The following is a 22,603-nucleotide window of genomic DNA, read 5'->3' as shown; positions in this document are numbered from 1 at the left end:
AGACCACACTTCTGCACCGTGGCCTTTGACATTACTCTCTCCTCTACCAGGAATGCTTTTGGCTATATGCCTATGGCCTCTTATTTCTTTCAAGTCAGTGCTGAAATACTACTCTCCAGAGAGGTGTTTCCGGTTCTTCTTTTCTAAAATAACATCACCCCTGTCACTCTCTAATCACTTAGACTGTTTTCGTTTTCTTCACAGCTTCTTTTATTATCTGATTTCATGTCTATGCATTTATCTATAGGATATAAACCTTATGAGTGCAGATATGTTATTCTCTTAGTTCACTGCAGAATCCGTCACAAATAGAAACGTAACTGCTCTAGTTATTGCTCTGTAATATTTTTTGGAATATATGGATGAATGAATTAAAAACTACTGAAAATAAAAGCACCCCCCCGTCAAGTTCATTATCATTTTCATTGTGTGAAATGATGGTCCTCAAAGGCAATGATGGTCCTCAAAGGACATGCCCGTGATTAATACCCTCCCCTGATTTGTGAGTGATGCCTATAATTTCCTTCTAGATAGAATATGGCAATAGACTATGGTAAAGGGGTTGGAGTATCACTCCCATTTTTCATGATATTGTTTGAAATTAAGGAAATCTGGTCTAGGAGGCTCTAATCTTAGTCTGATGGCAAGAAAAGATACCAATGCTGCAAATGGGATCTCATAATCAGGGATACCTGGACTTTTAATGTGTGTTAACAAAATACCTTTTGTGTTCATGAGAAATACCTAATTCCTAAAAAATGTATGGCTGAAATTGGTAAGCCCATCTTGACTCAGATAGCTGGCATACCATGTTTTGTCCATGTGCATGTGTATGTGTGTGTGTGTGTGTGTGTGTGTGTGTGTGTAATAATGAATAGCAAATGAATATAAATTACCAAAAATAAAAACAAAAGTATAATATTGATGATCAGCCTGAGAAACTATTGAGCCAGAAACTCTGGCTTTGGCCAGAGCATGACCTCAGACACAGATAGTCTTCAACTGTGACCTATTATAACAACAAAGTGATTAATAGAGCTAACAGTCTGATTTCCTAGACAGTTTTGTCTGTTGTACAAAAAGAAGAACTGGGTCTTTCAGAGGAACTGGCTTGTTACAGAGGATCTTCAGGGTTTCTTAGAAACATGAGGATTGCAGGAAGAAATATTTAACTTCCTACTGATAATAGCAGGATACATTTACTTATTGGAAAATTTTGAAAGACTAAATCAAAAACAATATATAAAAATATATTTGAAGGTAATATGGTATAATATCAAATGTGCTATCAACCAGTTTGATAAAATTAAGTGTATTTTGAAGGTTTATTGTTTTATTTTTCATAACAAATAAAATAATGTTAGTGGCTTAAAACAGCATTCATTTGTTAGCTCATGATTTATAGATCAGATGTTGGGAATGGTGTTTTTGGATTCTCTGCTCAGGCTAAAAACAGGTGGGGGCCTAGGTGCATGCTCAAGGGCCTTTTCCAAGCTCTTTCCTTTCTTTGGCAGAATTTATTTCCTTAGACTTGAGAACTGAATTTCTGTTTGCTTCCAGGCTATCGGATGAAGACTGCTTTCAGCATCTAGAAGCCACTCTTAGGCCCTTGTCCTGCAGCTTCCTCCAGCTCAGCAAGAAGGGACTTTCATAATGTTAAATCCTTCTCATTGTTTGAATCTCTCAGACATTCTTTGCTGCAACTGGCTAAAGAACACTTAGGCCTACCCAGATCATCTCTCTGTCTTAGGGTCAAGTAGTAACTTGAATTCCATCTACAAAATTTCTATTGCCATATAAGGTTGCATAATCATACGAGTAGCACTTGGGGGGGAAAGATCATGCGAGCCACCCTGGAATTCTGCCTACCACAGAAAGCCAACCACCTAAGAGGAAAAGCATAATGGTTTAATTCAGTTAGTCTATTTTCAGTGATTTCTGAATGCTGATCGGTAATATTATGCTTAATAGAAAAATAGTGTGTGGTTGAATATTTGACAACTAATTGATATCTGAATAAATGGCAGTTTTCAAATTGCTATCAAATAGCATCATCACAAAATATTAAAATAATGTAAAAATAATTATCTCAATTTGCAGTCTATCTACTAATCTTAATATAGCTTACCTAGAATTCAAGTAATGAGAAGTTTGTAGTTGGTAGTTATGTTAATCCAGTGAACTATACATTAGAATGAACATCTATAGCATACTAGTCGACTCACATCCAGAAACAAATGTAGAATGACAAACCATAAAAAGCTTTACAGACTTGCAATAAAATTTTCTACTTAGCTGCATTCATATTTATGGAAGGCAGCATTTATAATTTAAGTAAAGGGAAATTGGGAAATAAGTCCATTTGTGTATTTCAAAGCAAAATGTATTATTAATTTTATTACATAAGTAGATTAATTTGCTTGGAGAACAAACTTTCTCTCTTTGGAATTACATTATTTTTTATTTACCCTTAGGAGAAAAACATTAAAAACAATTATACTTGTAAATATATATTAAAACAGAATCAGAACAGATTAAGTGTAGAAGTTAAGTAAGCTTCATATTTACTTAGTAAAGAAAAACTATTGCATTAAATAGGAAATTTTCTTCTGACAAAAGAAGTCATAAATATGTGGATACTGTATTTGTTTGAACTAGATTTTGGTTCTATTTTTAAATGCCTTTACTGAGAAATAATTTATTCACTGAACACACTCACATTAATGTTCCATTTGCTCTTTTAGGATTAATTTAGAGCTTACACATGTATTTTATGAATACTTTTGATTTTTTTCCCATTTTTCCTTATGTTCTCTTTAAAGAATGATAAATGTTCACTTGTTCATTGTAGAGTATACAACATAAAAGTTTCAACTGACATATTAGAAATACAGCAAATAATGAGTAAATATAATACAAAAATACAAATACATCTGGTTTTTAGTTATAATCCAGGTAGATGTAACTAATTAATAGCAGTATCTTTTCTCTTTTGCCTGACCAGTGCAAATATAAATTATAATGAAAGTATAATACTCATTTAGGTCCATTCATATCTATCTAAATTTATAAATAAATAATATTTACTTAAGATACTTAAAATTTTACTTCCATAGCCCAGTTAGTCAAAGTACATAATGATGTCTTTACCAAATCTAAAGCTTTCACTCTGTAAATGTTTTGGAAAATGTTCATAGATTGGTGCAAAGTTTCATGGCAGGACCATCTCATGCCTCATTTGCGTAGTAAGTGTAATACCTCATTACTCTTCCAAAGTAATATCGAAAGGAATAACTATGCAACTTAAATATCTATACATATGTATAACTCTGACAACATTCCCAGGAGAAATTAAGACTTTGATTTTTAGTATTTAGAAAACCTGTCTTCTCTTAGCAAAGAGCTCAGTTGCTCTTTGTGAAGCCCCACCACTACTTCCTTCTGAGTAAGCAGTTATTTCATGTTAAATACCCTCTTTATAAAAATTTCCTAGTATTCTGTATTTATGTGTATGGCCTCTTCCTCCCAGGCCAAAAAGCTATGCTTGAAGACAAAATGAAGGATTAGTGAGAGGACTGACTTTAGCAAAATGGTAGGGTAGGCAGCTCCAAACTTGGTCCCCCACAGACAAAATGGGAAAAACAAAACAAAACTCTCAAAGCAACATTGTTAGAACTTTGGAAAACAGTAAAAGATGTAAAATAACTAACATGCCAAATCATGAAAGAGGCAACTTGGAAATAGCAGGAAAGCTTTATATCTTTTTTAATGGACCTTGACTTATTCCCTACCTGTTGCAGTGTCCATCTTGAAACAGCAGCAGCCTGTGTTCTCAGTGTGGGACCATGGTTTCTGGTTTTGGAAAGGCCAGATCACACTTATTTGCAATCTGTTCTAATTGCTCTGAGGGCTTCCTGATGAACTGGCACGAGGTGTTCCTTCGTCTCTGTATGCCTAACTCAGAATTTAGGCTGGAAAAGTAGCAGGCATTGCTCAGAAATGCCACAGGTGACCTAACAACCAACATGTGCCTGAAAGATATGATTATAGTCAAGGCATAAACAGCCAAGAGCCAAGAGAGGAAAGCTGTTTGTATTCTTTTTGGAAAATTGGGACATTCAGAAGTGCCCATATACATAAACACAGAGGAATTTATCTTTTTTAATGTTTATTTATTTATTTTGAGAGGGAGAGGGAGAAAGAGAGAGTGAACATAAGTGGGGGAAGGGCAAAGAGAGGGAGAGAGCCTGATGTGGGGCTCGAACCTGCCAACTGTGAGATCATGACCTGTGTTGAAATCAAGAGTCAGATGCTTAACCGACTGAGTCACCCAGGCACCTCTACACAGAGGAATTTAGAAAGACATATGCATGAACCGGGCAAGACATGTGCTCAGAAAAGACCCTGCAAGACCTTTAACTGACATCTTAGCTTGATTCCTATGTTCTTTGCAAGCCTACATAAGTGTTAGAGTACCTCAGCACTGAGTCAATATGGAAAAACAAGGGAGAGATATTTGTCTGTTTTTTTATTGTATTTTTAAAAAATTCCTTGCATCCAAGGAAGTCTCTGTCAAAACATGGGCTAAAGGAACAGAGACATCAGTGACCACAGAAAAGAAAGAATGCAGTCTTTACAAAAATAGTTTGAAAAAGTTATTAAATCCTCAGTATACATAGGGGAAGGGAAAATATTATTTTCAGATTTACCATATTATAATATTAAAATGTGCCTTTTCCAACAACAACATCAAAAATATCACAGGCATGACAAGAAACAGAAAATTTGGCTCATTCAAAGGAGAAAAAAATAGATTAATAGAAACCATCCCTCAGAAGAAGCCCGGATGTCCGACTGTAAAACAACGGTCTTAAATACGCTCCAAGAATTAAAGATAAACTATTGAAAAAGGGCCAAATGATAGAGGAACAAAATTAACATATTGATAAAGAGACAGAAATTATAAAAAGGAACCAAAAAGAAATTCTGTTCCTAAGATTACAATATCTGAATTGAAAATTTCACTAGAGGAGTACAACATAAGATTTGAATAGACCGAAGATCAGCAATCTTGATGATACGATAATTGAAATGATCATGTCTGAAGAGAAGAAAATAAAAAATAATGAAGAAAAGTGAAATAAAAGACTAAGGGACCTGTGAAACACCAATTAAATAGATAACAGAGAAAAACACAGAGACTGGAACAGAGAAATTTGAATAAATAATAGCCAAAAGCTTTCCAAATTTGATAAATGACATGAAGCCAAGAAACTTAAAAAAAAGTTTATATAAGATAAATTTAAAGAGACTCACACCAAGACACATTATAATGAAACTGTGGAAAGTCAAAATAGAGAATTTTGAAATCTGCAAGAGGAAAGAGACTTAGCACTTACAAGGGATCCACAAAAGGTTAACAGTATGTTCCTCATCTGAAACTATGGAACCCAGAAAACAGTAGGATAGCAAATATAAAAGGCTGGAAGAAAAATAAAACCTTTAAACCAAGAATTCTGTATCTGGCAAATTGTCCTTCAAAAATGAGAGAAAATTTAAGATATTCAGAGATAAACAAAAGCTGAGGGCATTTGTTGTCATTAAACCTACCCAAAAGAAATGCAAGATGGAATTCTTTGGGCTGAAATGAAAGGGCATTAAACAGTTAATCAAAGTCCTATGAAGAAATGAGGATATCCTACAATGTAACTACATAGTCAAATATAAAAGCCAGCATTATTGTATTTTTGTTTTATAACTCTGTTTTATTTCTACCTGATTTAGATAGATGCATGAAAAGAATTATAAATCTATGTCTTAGGGCACAAAATGTATGGATGTAATTGTGAAAACAGTAGCATAAAGGAGGGCAGATTTCTACAACATTAGAGCTTTTGAAGTGAAGTTGCTGTTGAAGTGAAGTTCATAGCAATTTAAATTATATCCTTTTAAATTTAGGATGTTAAATATAATCTATATAGTAAACACAAAGAAAATATCGAATATACACAAAAAGAAATGAGAAAGAAATCAAAATAACTCAATACAAAACCAACTAAACATAATTAAGTCACTAATGGAGCATGTGAGGGACAACAAAGATCTCGCATACCAAACACATATAGCAAAATAGCAGAAGTAAGTTTTTCCTCATAAAGTATTATTTTCTATGTAAATGAATGCAACTCTCCAATCAAAAGTCAGACATTGCAGAATGCATTAAAAAACCTATGATCCAATGATATATTTTCTAGAAGAGATTTACTTTGGATACAAAGACACAACTGGGTTGAAAGTGAAAATATTAAAAATGATTTTCCATGTAAACAGTCACCAAAACTGAGATGGATTGGTGTACTAATAACAGATAAAATAGCCTTTAAGTAAAAAACTATCATGAGATCAATAAGGATAATAGGTTTTGATAAAAGTATGAACTCATCAGAAAGATACAGCAATTGTAAACATATATGCATTGAAAAACACAGTCCCAAAACAAATAAACATTGCAAAATGTAAGTATTGACAGAATTGAAAGGAAAAATAGTTCTACACTAATAGTTGGAGACAATCTGTATCCGACTTTCAATGAAGGCAAGAAAATTTACACAAGAGATTAGTTGTTATTTTTAATCACTTATTATTTATAAAATGTATTATCAGTAGTGTAGGCTTAAGTGATGCTAATGATAGATGACATATCTAAAATTTCTACAGTTTCTAAGTTTCTGCTGATCTGTACCCACTTTTTTTTTTTTTTGCCTTTCATGATTCTTTCTTTGATTCTTTTCAGTATGTCTGTTGTTATCACTTGCAAAAATTTGTCAATCATTGTGACTCAAAGTCTACATGTTAATATGAAAGAAATGGAAGAAATTGAGGCCACATAAATAATAAGTAATATAAGCTTATTGTTTTGATTTTAATCATTGCCTTAAAAAACTAGAATTTTAGCTTCCAAATTTGCATTTTTTGATGTTTCATGCAGTTTACTTTCAAAGTATACCTTCAGTGATCATCTGTGCTTACTATTTATGGAATTTTGTTTCAAATATTTCACACATTTCTATTCTAATATTAATATAATATTCTAATATTTAAATTCTAGTATTTTAGAATTTATACTTATTTGCAATAAGACCTGACTATTTACAAAGGGAATTATTTTTTCTTTCACAAATATCACTGATAATGTGTTACATTCCATTAACTGTGCTACTTACTGAAGATAAAAAGAATAAATCTCAGGGCTTTCCCTTCAGATTATGAAATTACACTATGGAAGATAGAGAAAAAAATTCATGCAATTACAGTTATTTTATAAGCAGATTAATACAGAGCCAACTCCTAAGGAAAATTGGCAGGAATGGGAAAGAGAGAGAAAAGACAAAACTGGAAGAAGATATGGAGTCATGAAAGCCTTTTTTTTTATTTGATTATTTTCTTTAATGTTTAAGATAAATAGATGAGACCATATTTAGAAGTGATTAGATGAGGAAATTTAAAGATGGTGGGAAGAGGGGACTGAACAAGCTTTTGGTGAAGTGCTAATGTTTCTGTTTTAACAGAGGTATTAGTGTGATAAAACAAAAAAGAAAGAGTTAAGGATGAAAATTTTCTCCTTTGTTGAAAAAAGAAAGAAAAGAAAAGCTATTATCATGTGTTCTTTGTTTTATGACCTTCTGCTTTCATTGTTTTCTGATTAATGCATGATTGAACTTTTGATTTTCATTGCCCTCTATTCTTATTTTCTTCAGATCAGTTAAGCTGCTGATTTCCAGTATTCCCCATGAGTGTACACAACCTCAAAATGTTAAAAACTGAATTTAGGGTAGAACTTATATTTTAGGAATGGTATGAGAAAGTGGTCTCATTTAGGAAAATGTGGAAGTAGTGATATTTGTGGGATGATATAAAAGTGACAAGAAATTCTACTAAAAAACTTCCACGTTATCTTTCTATCAAAACTTTCTACGACTGATTCAATCATTGATATGGGGCTCTTCTCCAAGCAAATCTTGCTCTATTAACTATTGTTTTGTATTTTTCACAGGAAAGTTTTATTTTCAAACAGATTTATTCACCACCTAAATGTGTGCTGACTCATTTCACCTTCAGTTGTGGATGAGGAGGGAATGCAAACTAATTTAAATATCATCCTAAGCAAATTATATTAGAATGATAATTCTGCTGTAGAACGCAATTTACATAATAAATTCTAAAATCAAATATAAATGATTTATGGATTACCTACTGTTTGTGATTATTTGTGCCACTTTTCTATTAACACAGATAAGCCAGTCTTATTTAATATTTTCCTAAGTAATCTTGAATGAGAAACGCACTTGGAATTTGTGATGAATTCTGATTATAACAAGTGCCCCTGAATAGTGACATGTCCATAGGGCATAGACTACTAAAAGTGCTCACAAATTTTGGGTGGCCAAGAAAATAGAACTTTATTTTTTATTTAAATTTTTTTAAATGTTTATTTATTTTTGAGAGAGGAAGAGAGACAGAGAGTGAGTAGGGGGAGTGGCAGAGAGAGAGAGAGAGAGAGAGAGAGAGAGAGAGAGAGAGAGAGACAGAATCTGAAGCAGGCTCCAGGCTCTGAGCTGTCAGCACAGAGCCCCATGTGATGTGGGGCTTGAACTCATGATCTATGAGATCATGACCTGAGCCAAAGTCGGATCCTTAACCAACTGAACCACCCAAGTGACCCCCAACTTTTATTTAAATGTTTTTTTAATGTTTATTTATTTTTGAAAGAGGGAGATAGAAAATTGTAGAAGATAAGTTATAAAATTTTAGTTTTAATACCATTCCATAGATTTCCTAGTCTGAGCCCAATTAAGGCAGAAGTAAATTAATGTCCAAATATACTAAATCCCTATTCCTAATTTTGGTAGACTTTAGAGCTTCTTGTTTTGCTCAGCTGTCTATGCCATCTTCCTATCCTAATTCTCAGCAATTCTATACTAGATAGAAGCATTTTTTAAACTCATACTAAAAGAAAAGCTGAGATACTATAGTTCTAGTTTTTATGCCCAAACGGTTTGTTATTTTTAAATGTCAGTATTTTTAAAATATTGGTTTGTATTTGTGTATTTTGGATTTTTTGTAAGACATTGTGCAAAACAATCCACAAAATAATTCTTTCTGACAAAAGAACCTTAAGCATTATAATCAAAAATAATAAAGTTACAACTAGGGACCTAAGAATGTATATATACAAATAAGTATGTAATCTGAAAGTCTAATGGCATCAGTAAGAATTTATAAAGCTTGCTGCACAAATACTAAAGGAACATAAATGTGAAAAATTATAAATCCCTTATTCAATAACTGCTAACATAATCTTCAGAGTAGAAAAGCAGTATTTATGGAAAGAGACAAGCATAATTCTACCATGCTCTCAATCTTCTGGTATCTCAAATCACAAAATAAAAATAGAACAAATAGCCCTTTTAACATTAAAAGGTTTCATATATACACTTTTAATAGATAAACAAAACATCCCTTCAGGATATGATCATCATTTCTATGATAACTCTTATAATGTACACTATAGCCAAACTTAGCTGTAATGAATTCCTTAGCAAAGTATTTTATATAACTTTAAGAGCTTCATCATAAGCAAAGGCAATCTGAAGGATACTTGATTAAGTCTCATTAGAATTTGCAATGGAAAGCATGTCAATATTTTTGCTAATTAAATTTTTACTAAATCCCTATATTTGCAATGCAACATTTTATTCCTTGAGGAATTCACATTCATTTAGGAATACCAATAACACGGAAGTATTTTTAAAAAGATATAGACGATAAGCTCTATTTATAGAAAACGGTTTGATTTAGAAAGTAATCCTGACAACTCTTTCACTTTTTCACATTTCCTATATCACTATAGTTAGCCAAATTAAACTAAAAAACACACAGAAGAAAGGGCAACTATAAATAAATCACATTTTCCGTTCTTCAATTTCTTTATCTTATGCAGCGTTTGATTCCTATGAAAAACAGAAACAGGAACTGCAACAGTCTAGCTAGGTTGGAGACCTCAGTGGTAAAATAGTGTAATTTCTAGACGCCAGGGAGAAAAATGTTTTAAATTATTAACTATCCTTTATTTTTTATTTATTTATTTTCAATATATGAAGTTTATTGTCAAATTGGTTTCCATACAACACCCAGTGCTCATCCCAAAAGGTGCCCTCCTCAATACCCATCACCCACCCTCCTCTCCCTCCCACCCCCCATCAACCCTCAGTTTGTTCTCAGTTTTTAACATCTCTTATGCTTTGGCTCTCTCCCACTCTAACCTCTTTTTTTTTTTTCTTCCCCTCCCCCATGGGTTTCTGTTAAGTTTCTCAGGATCCACATAAAGAGTGAAACCATATGGTATCTGTCTTTCTCTGTATGGCTTATTTCACTTAGCATCACACTCTCCAGTTCCATCCACGTTGCTACAAAGGGCCATATTTCGTTCTTTCTCATTGCCACGTAGTACTCCATTGTGTATATAAACCACAATTTCTTTATCCATTCATCAATTGATGGACATTTAGGCTCTTTCCATAATTTGCCTATTGTTGAGAGTGCTGCTATAAACATTGGGGTACAAGTGCCCCTATGCCTCAGTACTCCTGTATCCCTTGGGTAAATTCCTAGCAGTGCTATTGCTGGGTCATAGGGTAGGTCTATTTTTAATTTTCTGAGGAACCTCCACACTGCTTTCCAGAGCGGCTGCACCAATTTGCATTCCCACCAACAGTGCAAGAGGGTTCCTATTTCTCCACATCCTCTCCAGCATCTATAGTCTCCTGATTTGCTCATTTTGGCCACTCTGACTGGCGTGAGGTGATATCTGAGTGTGGTTTTGATTTGTATTTCCCTGATAAGGAGTGACGTTGAGCATCTTTTCATGTGCCTGTTGGCCATCCGGATGTCTTCTTTAGAGAAGTGTCTATTCATGTTTTCTGCCCATTTCTTCACTGGGTTATTTGTTTTTCGGGTGTGGAGTTTGGTGAGCTATAAATAGATTTTGGATACTAGCCCTTTGTCCGATATGTCATTTGCAAATATCTTTTCCCATTCCGTTGGTTGCCTTTTCGTTTTGTTGGTTGTTTCCTTTGCTGTGCTGAAGCTTTTAATCTTCATAAGGTCCCAGTAGTTCATTTTTGCTTTTAATTCCCTTGCCTTTGGGGATGTGTCAAGTAAGAAATTGCTACGGCTGAGGTCAGAGAGGTCTTTTCGTGCTTTCTCCTCTAGGGTTTTCATGGTTTCCTGTCTCACATTCAGGTCCTTAATCCATTTTGAGTTTATTTTTGTGAATGGTGTGAGAAAGTGGTCTAGTTTCAACCTTCTGCATGTTGCTGTCCAGTTCTCCCAGCACCATTTGTTAAAGAGACTGTCTTTTTTCCATTGGATATTCTTTCCTGCTTTGTCAAAGATTAGTTGGTCATACATTTGTGGGTCTAGTTCTGGGGTTTCTATTCTATTCCATTGGTCTATGTGTCTGTTTTTGTGCCAATACCATGCTGTCTTGATGATGACAGCTTTGTAGTAGAGGCTAAAGTCTGGGATTGTGATGCCTCCAGCTTTGGTCTTCTTGTTCAAAATTACTTTGGCTATTTGGGGCCTTTTGTGGTTCCATATGAATTTTAGGATTGCTTGTTCTAGTTTCGAGAAGAATGCTAGTGTAATTTTGATTGGGATTGCATTGAATGTGTAGATAGCTTTGGGTAGTATTGACATTTTGACAACATTTATTCTTCCAATCCGTGAGCATGGAATGTTTTTTCCATTTTTTTTTATATCTTCTTCAATTAACTTCATAAGCTTTCTATAGTTTTCAGCATACAGATCTTTTACATCTTTGGTTAGATTTATCCCTAGGTATTTGATGCTTCTTGGTGCAATTGTGAATGGGATCAGTTTCTTTATTTGTCTTTCTGTTGCTTCATTATTAGTGTATAAGAATGCAACTGATTTCTGTACATTGATTTTGTATCCTGCAACTTTGCTAAATTCATGTATCTGTTCTAGCAGACTTCTGGTGGAGTATATCAGATTTTCCATGTATAATATCATGTCATCTGCAAAAAGTGAAAGATTAACTTCATCTCTGCCAAATTTGATGCCTTTGATTTCCTTTTGTTGTCTGATTGCTGACGCTAGAACTTCCAACACTATGTTAAGCAACAGCGGTGAGACTGGGCATCCCTGTCGTGTTCCTGATCTTAGGGAAAAAGCTCTCAGTTTTTCCCCATTGACGATGATGTTAGCTGTGCGCTTTTCATAAATGGCTTTTATGATCTTTAAGTATGTTCCTTCTATCCCGACTTTCTCAAGGGTTTTTATTAAGAAAGGGTGCTGAATTTTGTCAAAGGCCTTTTCTGCATCGATTGACAGGATCATATGGTTCTTATCATTTCTTTTATTAATGTGATGTATCACATTGATTGATTTGCTAATGTTGAAGCAGCCCTGCCTCCCAGGAATGAATCCCACTTGATCATGGTGAATAATGCTTTTTATATGCTGTTGAATTCGATTTGCTAGTATCTTATTGAGAATTTTTGCATCCATATTCACCAGGGATATTGGCCTGTAGTTCTCTTTTTCTACTGAGTCTCTGTCTGGTTTAGGAATCAAAGTAATACTGGCTTCATAGAATGAGTCTGGAAGTTTTCCTTCCCTTTCTATTTCTTGGAATAGCTTGAGAAGGATAGGTATTGTCTCTGCTTTAAACATCTGGTAGAACTCCCCTGGGAAGCCATTTGCTCCTGGACTCATTTTTTGGGAGATTTTTGATGACTGATTCAATTTCTTCACTGATTATGGGTCTGTTCAAGCTTTCTATTTCCTCCTGATTGAGTTTTAGAAACGTGTGGGTGTTTAGGAATTTGTCCACTTCTTCCAGGTTGTCCAGTTTGTTGACATATAATTTTTCATAGTATTCCCTGATAATTTCTTGTAGTTCTGAGGGATTGGTTGTAATAATTCCATTTTAATTCATGATTTTATCTATTTGGGTCATCTCCCTTTTCTTTTTGAGAAGCCTGGCTAGAGGTTTATCAATTTTGTTTATTTTTTCAAAAAACCAACTCTTGGTTTCATTGATCTGCTCTACAGTGTTTTTAGATTCTATATTGTCTATTTCTGCTCTGATCTTTATTATTTCTCTCCTGCTGCTGGGTTTAGGCTGTCTTTGCTGTTCTGCTTCTATTTCCTTTAGGTGTGCTGTTAGGTTTTGTATTTGGGATTTTTCTTGTTTCTTGAGATAGGCCTGGATTGCAATGTATTTTCCTCTCAGGACTGCCTTCGCTGCATCCCAAAGCATTTGGATTGTTGTATTTTCATTTTCATTTGTTTCCATATATTTTTTAATTTCTCCTCTAATTGCCTGGTTGACCCATTCATTCTTTAGCTGGGTGTTCTTTAACCTCCATGCTTTTGGAGGTTTTCCAGACTTTTTCCTGTGGTTGATTTCAAGCTTCATAGCATTGTGGTCTGAAAGTATGCATGGTATGATTTCAATTCTTGTATACTTATGAAGGGCTGTTTTGTGACCTAATATGTGATCTATCTTGGAGAATGTTCCATGTGCACTAGAGAAGAAAGTATATTCTGTTGCTTTGGGATGCACAGTTCTAAATATATCTGTCAAGTTCATCTGATCCAATGTATCATTCAGGGCCCTTGTTTCTTTATTGATCGTGTGTCTAGATGATCTATCCATTTCTGTAAGTGGGGTGTTAAATTCCCCTGCAATAACCACATTCTTATCAATAAGGTTGCTTATGTTTATGAGTAATTGTTTTATATATTTGGGGGCTCCTGTATTCGGCGCATAGACATTTATAATTGTTAGCTCTTCCTGATGGATAGACCCTGTAATTATTATATAATGCCCTTCTTCATCTCTTGTTACAGCCTTTAATTTAAAGTCTAGTTTTTCTGATATAAGTATGGCTACTCCAGCTTTCTTTTGACTTCCAGTAGCATGATAAATAGTTCTCCATCCTCTCACTCTCAATCTGAAGGTGTCCTCAGGTCTAAAATGAGTCTCTTGTAGACAGCAAATAGATGGGTCTTGTTTTTTTATCCATTCTGATACCCTATGTCTTTTGGTTGGCGCATTTAGTCCATTTACATTCAGTGTTATTATAGAAAGATATGGGTTTAGAGTTATTGTGATGTCTGTAGGTTTCATGCTTGTAGTGATGTCTCTGGTACTTTGTCTCACAGGATCCCCCTTAGGATCTCTTGTAGGGCTGGTTTAATGGTGATGAATTCCTCAGTTTTTGTTTGTTTGGGAAGACCTTTATCTCTCCTTCTATTGTAAATGACAAACTTGCTGGATAAAGGATTCTTGGCTGCGGATTTTTTCTGTTCATCACATTGAAGATCTCCTGCCATTCCTTTCTGGCCTGCCAAGTTTCCGTAGAGAGATCAGTCACGAGTCTTATAGGTCTGCCTTTATATGTTAGAGCACGTTTATCTCTAGCTGCTTTCAGAATTTTCTCTTTGTCCTTGTATTTTGTCAGTTTCACTATGATATGTTGTGCAGAAGATCGATTCAAGTTACATCTGAAGGGAGTTCTCTGTGCCTCTTGGATTTCAGTGCCTTTTTTCTTCCCCAGTTCAGGGAAGTTCTCAGCTATAATTTCTTCAAGTACCCCTTCAGCACCTTTCCCTCTCTCTTCCTCCTCTGGAATACCAATTATGCATATATTATTTCTCTTTAGTGCATCACTTAGTTCTCTAATTTTCCCCTCATACTCCTGGATTTTTTTATATCTCTTTTTCTCAGCTTCTTCTTTTTCCATAATTTTATCTTCTAGTTCACCTATTCTCTCCTCTGCCTCTTCAATCCTAGCCGTAGTTGTCTCCATTTTATTTTGCAGCTCGTTGATAGCATGTTTTAGCTCCTCCTGGCTGTTCCTTAGTCCCTTGATCTCTGTAGCAATAGATTCTCTTCTGTCCTTTATACTGTTTTCAAGCCGAGCGATTAATTTTATGAGTATTATTCTAAATTCACTTTCTGTTATATTATTTAAATCATTTTTTATCACTTCATTAGCTGTTGTTATTTCCTGGACATTTTTCTGAGGGGAATTCTTTCGTGTCATCATTTTGGATAGTCCCTGGAGTGGTGCGGGACTGCCGGTCACTTCCCCTGTGCTGTCTTGAATAACATGCGTTGGTGGGCAGGGCCACAGTCAGACCTGATGTCTGCCCCCAGCCCACCGCTGGGGCCACAGTCAGACTGGTGTGTGCCTTCTCTTCCCCTCTCCTAGGGGCAGGATTCACTGTGGGGTGGCGTGGCCCGTCTGGGCTGCTTGCACACTTCCAGGCTTGTGGTGCTGGGGATTTGGCCTATTAGCTGGGGTGGATGGCAAGGTGCACGGGGGAGAGAGGGGCAGGCTTAGCTTGCTTTTCCTTCGGACATCCGCTTCAGGAGGGTCCTGGGGCACCGGGAGGGAGTCAGACCCACCACTGGAGGGATGGATCCGCAGAAGCACAGTGTTGGGTGTTTGCGCAGTGCAAGCAAGTTCCCTGGCAGGATCTGGTTCCCTTTGGGATTTTGGCTGGGGGATGGGCGAGGGAGATGGCACTGGCGAGAGCCTTTGTTCCCTGCCAAGCTGAGCTCTGTCGTCCAGGTCTCAACAACTCTCCCTCCCCTTGTCCTCTAGCCCTCCCATTCTCAGAGCAGAGCTGTTAGCTTATAACCTTCCAGATGTCAAGTCCCGCTTGCTGTGGGAACACACTCTGTCCAGCCCCTCCGCTTTTGCAAGCCAGACTCAGGGGCTCTGTTTGGCCGGCGGGCTGCCCCTCCAACCTGGCTCCCTCCCGCCAGTCCGTGTATTGGGCACAGCCTCTCCACCCTTCCTACCCTCTTCCGTGGGACTCTCGTCTGTGCTTGGCTCCGGAGACTCCGTTCTGCTAGTCTTCTGGCGGTTTTCTGGGTTATTTAGGCAGGTGTAGGTGGAATCTAAATGATCAGCAGGACATGCGGTGAGCCCAGTGTCCTCCTACGCCTCCATCTTCCCAGGATCTCTACTAGTTTTAAATTATTATGGAATCCCTTCGAAGTTCAAAGTAATATCTCTGTTAGTTTGTTATTCATTTGGCAATCTGAGGTGAATGTTCAGTAATTTTGGTTCCACTGTGTATCAATTTATTCAATGATATCTATAGTAAATTTTTGACAGTGTTAAATGAAAGGGTCTCGCGCTGCTGAGTAGCTACCTAAACAACCGTTAGCTTGTCATCAATTGTGCACTGATTTAAATTATAATTGTATGAAATTATAAATTGTTATATTATAATTAAGTTATAATTATATGTGTTAAACAAGTTTCCACCTCTCTCTTATGTATTACATCACTAAGATCACTCGCCCTAATACTATACTGTGAAGGGGATTCTTTTTGATCACAGTTATACTTTAGTCTCTGCAGTCTCCATAGGGCATTTGACTTGAGACAGTGCAGTGCTCGGCCCTTCTCGCACTCTGTGGTACAGTTCATCGTCATCTCATATCCAAACCTTAACAATTCTACAAGACCTAGTTACAAGAACTAAATTGCTGAGGGAATCCAGAAATAATGAACCACCTGGATCTAAAGGTTTGGTTTTAATAAAAACTCTAAGGTCTAAAACCAGGTAAGTTCAGAATTGCAGTGCCTTCTGAGGAAATAAAGTTGGAAATGCTAACTAGCCTTTACGAAGAATGTGCAGCTCTTAAATTTAGTCAGTCAAGAAAGATGTCATTGATTGATTGCATTTTTGGCGCCGGTTCTTCTCTCTCTTTAACCAGATCCCCCATGTGACTTTGCAGGCCATCTCCCTGAGGAGACACAGTCTCTTTTGCTATCTTTTGAATCTGAGGATTCTGAATTCACACATTTGACTTGTTTGGGCCAATATTATAAAAGCCTATTTCATAGAAGTAGAGTCCTTTGCTTCTTCTGAAGCTACGTTGCTTAGAGAACATGCCGGGGCCCACTGCTGGAGGATGATAAATGCAAGGAGAAATCATTCTGTCACCCAGTCTGACAGCAAACTGCCTGCCTGACAGATGTGAGTGACTGAACCCAGAATAGGGAGAACTGCACATCCAAACACAGGCCAAATTCATTGTTTTAATCCACTGATATTTGAAGGTGGTTTGTTATACAGTGTATTTGCGGTAATAGAGTTCTGATACAGAAATCAGTACAATTGGAGTGCTGACATATTAAATATAAAATATAATGAAATATATTATGTTGGTTGCCAGAGTATTCCAAATGACCACGATACTCTATGCATCCAGGAAAACTACCAACCTGTTATGATATTGGAACATAATAAGAGATTTATATTTATTCTTCACTCCTTGTTTCTGGCACAAGATAATCTAAAACCCTTGGAATTTCCTAAGTGATAGATGTGAGAGGTACATCTTTTCTTATTCATAACAAGCTTCTTTAATCATATCTGAGTTTATGCTAATGAGGTGACACTCAGTTAGCTTCTAGATAGCTCCAGGGATGCGGACTGGCTACCAGAGGAACGAATCATGTGATTAAAGGAATTTGCCACCCCACATCCTAACCTAAGGAGAGGAGAGAGAGGCTAGAGATGGAGTTAATCAACAGGGGTCAGTGATTTAATCAACCATGCCCTGAAAAGTAATGGAGCTTCCATAAAAACTGTGAATGATGGGGTTTGAAGAGTTTCTGGTTGATGAGTGTGTCGAGGTGCTGAGAATAGGGTGTGCCAGCTGAGAGCAAGGAAAACCCCGCACTCCCACCTTCCCTGTACATCTCTTCTGTTTGGCTGTTCTTGAGTTGTATCCTTTATAATAGGCCAATAAATGTAAATAAAGTGCTGTCCTGAGTTCTGTGAGAAGTTCTAGCAAATTATCAAGCCTGAGGAGGGGGTAATGGGAAACCCTTGACTGAAATAGTCAATTGGTCAAAAGCCTGTGTCGCTCTGACTTGAAATTTCTTGCTGAATAGGGGCAGTCTTTTCAGACTGAGCCCTTAACCTGTGGGGTCTGAACTAATTCGAGGTAGTGTCAAAAAATTGAATTAACTCATAGGACATCCAGTTGGTACCTGGAGAGTTGCATAATTAGTTGGTGTGGGGGGAAAAAAAAGAACATACATTTGGTGTCAGAAGTTCGGTGTTAAAAACACAGATAGTAGTACCTGTACTATGTAATGGTGGACTATTTTATAAAATTATATTCTTCTGTAAGTTAACAAAGTTTTATATAATAAATTTTTAATGTCAAAAAAAATGTCTCCGAGCTAACTACTGGAAGAGACAACTGATTCCTTTTAACTGAATATTATGAGAAAGAGGGGTACTCATAAGAAAAACAGAAAAAGTGGTATGAAGTTTGCAAGTGACGGCTAGACTTCCTAAGTTAGAATAATAACATTGCTTCTTACCCTGGGCGAGTATAATACTCTCAAAGAAGATATGGCCTCAGAGTACAGATCTCACAACCATTGAGGTGTGAATCTCTGTAATGACCTTTTACTAAATTAAGGCAGTGCCTCCTAGACACATTCAGCTTTCCCCAAAGAACCTCTAGGAAGCTTTAGTTCATAGCACACAGAAGCCTAGGCTCAAAATAGCAAAAAAACAAACCCAGAGAGGGAGGCTTAGCAAGAAAGTAATTATGAGTATGGCTTTTGTTGTATGGGTTGGATTATAATCAGTGAATAATAAAATTTAAGGTTTTTCAGGAAATAATAATGAAAAGGTTTCTACAGCCTGAGCTAAAATGGACTGAGTTTGCTTATTCTGGAGTAAAGCAAATCTCTAAACCTCCAAGATTTTACTAGGGAATAGGCTGAGAAAATTCTGTAGTATGCTTTAATACCTTTTATAGAGGGACCCAAGAAGTCTAGTGGAAAGAAAAAAAAAATGACGTCCAAGGAAGTGAAGTTAATAGAAATGAAAGAAAATGGATTAAAAAAACCAGTCTTCTGGAATAGAATCAGGGTCTGTTAAAAGGATACTCACCATTCCTAGAGTAGGCATCGCAGACAACACTATCCCAGCAGGATGTGGAAGTTGATGTGGACAAGCTACTGCTCTATACCATCCATTCTTCATCTCTATTTCAAATGAAACATTCTGTGTGGTTATTCTGCCTGTCTCTTGTCATTGCATCTTTTAAGTTTCTGGGGGTGTCCTTTTTAGCTCCTCATCCCCAGATAAAGATGAGATTTATTTGGACTTGAATTTGGTCATGAGGGCCTATACTTTGAGCTTGACCTGATTAAATGGAGCTTTGATGGGCTTAGTAGGGAATGAGTTTTTTGCAAGTAAAAAGGATGTAAATAATTATGGCCAGAGGGCAAACTGTGGAAGATTAATTTCATTAGTGGTGGCAATCTTTGGTTTCTCCCTGCATTCATGCCCTTTGATATATTGTGATCATCTCACTAGAGTGATGGAGTCTGGTTCTTCCAGTAGTTGATTCTGGGTTTGGCCATTTGACTTACTTTGGCTAATGGGATATCCTCACATAGGATACATGCCAAGGCTTTCACTCTCATTGTGCAACCTCAGCTTCCACCATAAAAGTATGCTTTGAAGAGCCTGCATAGAAAATGAAAGACTCATGACCCAATCATCTTTTTAGGCCCAGCTAAAAGTTAGCTTATCAGCAAATATGTGATTGAGTCCAAACAAAAGAAATAAAGAACCATCCAGCTGAGTCCATAATAATTCAGTGATCTATAGACTATGAGCTAAATAAGTACTTTTTAAGCTCAGTACTGTAGGTCTTCGGTATCTTGCAATAGAGACTAATATATAAGGTCTATGTCAGGATATGACATTTTGAGTAGATACCTGAACAGCTATAAAGGAGACATTTTGGTCAAGAAAAACAATTTCCCAAGAAAAGAATGTGATCATTCTGAGGAGAAGAAAGAAAGTCAATATATCTGGAGCAGAATGATTAAAGACAACCAATAAATAATAGATTGGCAGGTTAGGCAGGAGCCATAGCATGTGGGGTTTTGCAAACAGGGGTAAAGTGCTTCTATTTTCTTGTAAGTGTAATGGGACATTTTTAGAACATTTTATGCAAAGTTTAATATGATTTAAGTTTAAAAAATTTGTTTTCACTGCTTTTCTATGAAGTGCAGATATCATGGGAGCAAGATTACAGGTAGGGAAACTAGCTATGAAGCCAGAACCAAAATGACTACACAGACTTTTCAGGTTATACAGTTTGTGGTCATGACTTCAGAAAAGTAGAAGGAGAAACAAATATCTCAGAAGATAAATCCTAATAAAGTTTCCAGAAAATGTTAGCTATTATATTTTATTTATAGCCTCCATCTAAGAAGGAATTGTTAGTTGGAAGAGTAAATATTTATAACATTGTTTTGATTTTCTGGATCTTAACCAGAGTCAGAGTCCTAAGTATCACAGATATAATTTCCTAAATCACTTCATTTATTTCTTTAATGCTTTTCATAAATATTTAATAGTATTTCTTGCTTATATATCTCATATCTCTCTAGTCTGTTTGTGCCCAAGACATATTGAATAGAGTTTAAAGTAGTTCTATTTTTATATTGAACATTGTATATTTTCCAGTTTTCTTATTGAGTACCTATAAATTGATTTGGAGCCTCCTTCACACCATTAAATACAGTCAATACATTCTAAATTATTGATTACATATGACTTTTTAAAATTACTTTAATGTTATTATTAAATTAGAATAAAATCATTCCATTGCTACTCAAATAATAAGGACTTTTTTTTTTTTTTAAGGACATTTTCTTCATGATATCTTTTAAGGTAGTTACAGATCCTGGCAGCAGTATTTAACTGAAAGCTGTTTGTAGGAACTTAAAAGGTTGATGAAATATATGGACAGGTAAAAAAAAAAAAAAAAAAAAAAAAAAAAAAGTGCACTCCGTGTGTATTGGACTCTACTTTTAAAAATAGTTCATTCTTGGGGGTGCCTGGGTGGTTCAGTCGGTTTGAGCGTCCAACCTCAGGTCATGATCTCACAGTTCACGGGTTTGAGCCCTGCATTGGACTCTGTACTGACAACTCAGAGCCTGGAGCCTGCTTCAGATTCTGTCTTCTTTCTCTGCCCCTCCCTGCTCACTCTCTCTCTTTCTCTCTCTCTCAAGAATAAACATTTAATTAAAAAAAAAAGAAAAAAAGAAAAATAGTTCATTCTTTCCTTCAGTGTGATGATCTTGTCAAAACATAAATCACATATAAATTTTTGCTTTTGAGAATTTATCATTGCATTTAGGAGAAAAAAATATCCAACCAGCCTTTATTGACCGTAAGATTTTGCTTCATCTTACTACTGCCTATGTCTTTAATATTTTTCCCCACTTTCTTCAACCATGAGCCAGGATGGCATTTGCATATGCTTTTCCCTCTAGTCTTACATTAATATCCTTAACCTCTTACATTTCTTGAATGTGTCATTCCTTCTGGTTCTTTTTAATTGTCACCACCTGATCGATTAACCTATGTGTGAGTTCAGGTTCTCTGAGGGTCTTCCTGAAGGGAATCACCTGTGAAGGAATAAATGGGAAGGAGGCTGAGGAATTGAGAGACCACCCATACAGCAATGGAGGCTCACCCCTTAAGGGAATAGGGAAAGGATGAAGGCACACACAACTGCAATAGATGTCCATTACCTGTTTTAGCTCCACCTTCTTACTTGCACATCATAGTTGACATTTTAAGCTTCAGAGCCCCTCTAGTAAGCCTGGTTCTCTCCCATAATGCAGTGATATTCTCATCACACATACACAGTTTATGTATTCTTTATATATATCACATATATATTATGGAGTATATAATGATGTATATATATGTATATATACATTTATATGTACAATGAATAGATGTTTAGTAAAATAATTCTAAATAATGAAATTGTATTTTAAAATAAACAGCAAGAATATATACAGAAACAAAAGAATATATACAGAAAGTGAATATATAAATTCACTTTATAACAGTAATTTTTATATAAACATTTGAAGCTTAAACACTTACCATGATTCAATAGTTATTATATAGATAATAATTATTTGTTGTAGTAAAATTAATATTGATTATGGAAATGTAAAATAGAGATCTTGGATTTTTCCAATAACCATTAAATCCAAATTTACATCTGAAATTTATTTCATATGTTTATTTTTTTTCTGCCAGTTGAAGGTATGTGTTCTTTCCAAAAGAATGTCTATTACCATATAAAATTTTTGTTTTGAAGATGAATAATTAGAAGAATGATCATTATTAAATTTACTTGGAGTTCATTACAGTTTGTAAACAGACTCCTCTAAATACTATAAAATTTACTGCTTGAATTGTAGGAAATATGTTTATGCAATTATCTTTATCATTTAATTGAATATCGTGGTTTCTCACAATATAATAGAAAACATGCATTAACATGATAAATTTATAGGGATTTTATTCAATATGACAAGAAAGTTTGCATGGTTTAAGAATTGATTTTTTTAAGGTTAAATTCTTAAGACATAATGCTATGGAATATTAAGTGTCTTATAAATTACTGTATTCACACTCG

The sequence above is a fragment of the Neofelis nebulosa genome, chromosome 1, assembly GCF_028018385.1.
Source record: "Neofelis nebulosa isolate mNeoNeb1 chromosome 1, mNeoNeb1.pri, whole genome shotgun sequence".
Taxonomy (NCBI): Eukaryota; Metazoa; Chordata; class Mammalia; order Carnivora; family Felidae; genus Neofelis; species Neofelis nebulosa.
The sequence above is the reverse complement of the archived record's forward strand: the minus strand, read 5'-3'. Positions refer to the sequence as shown.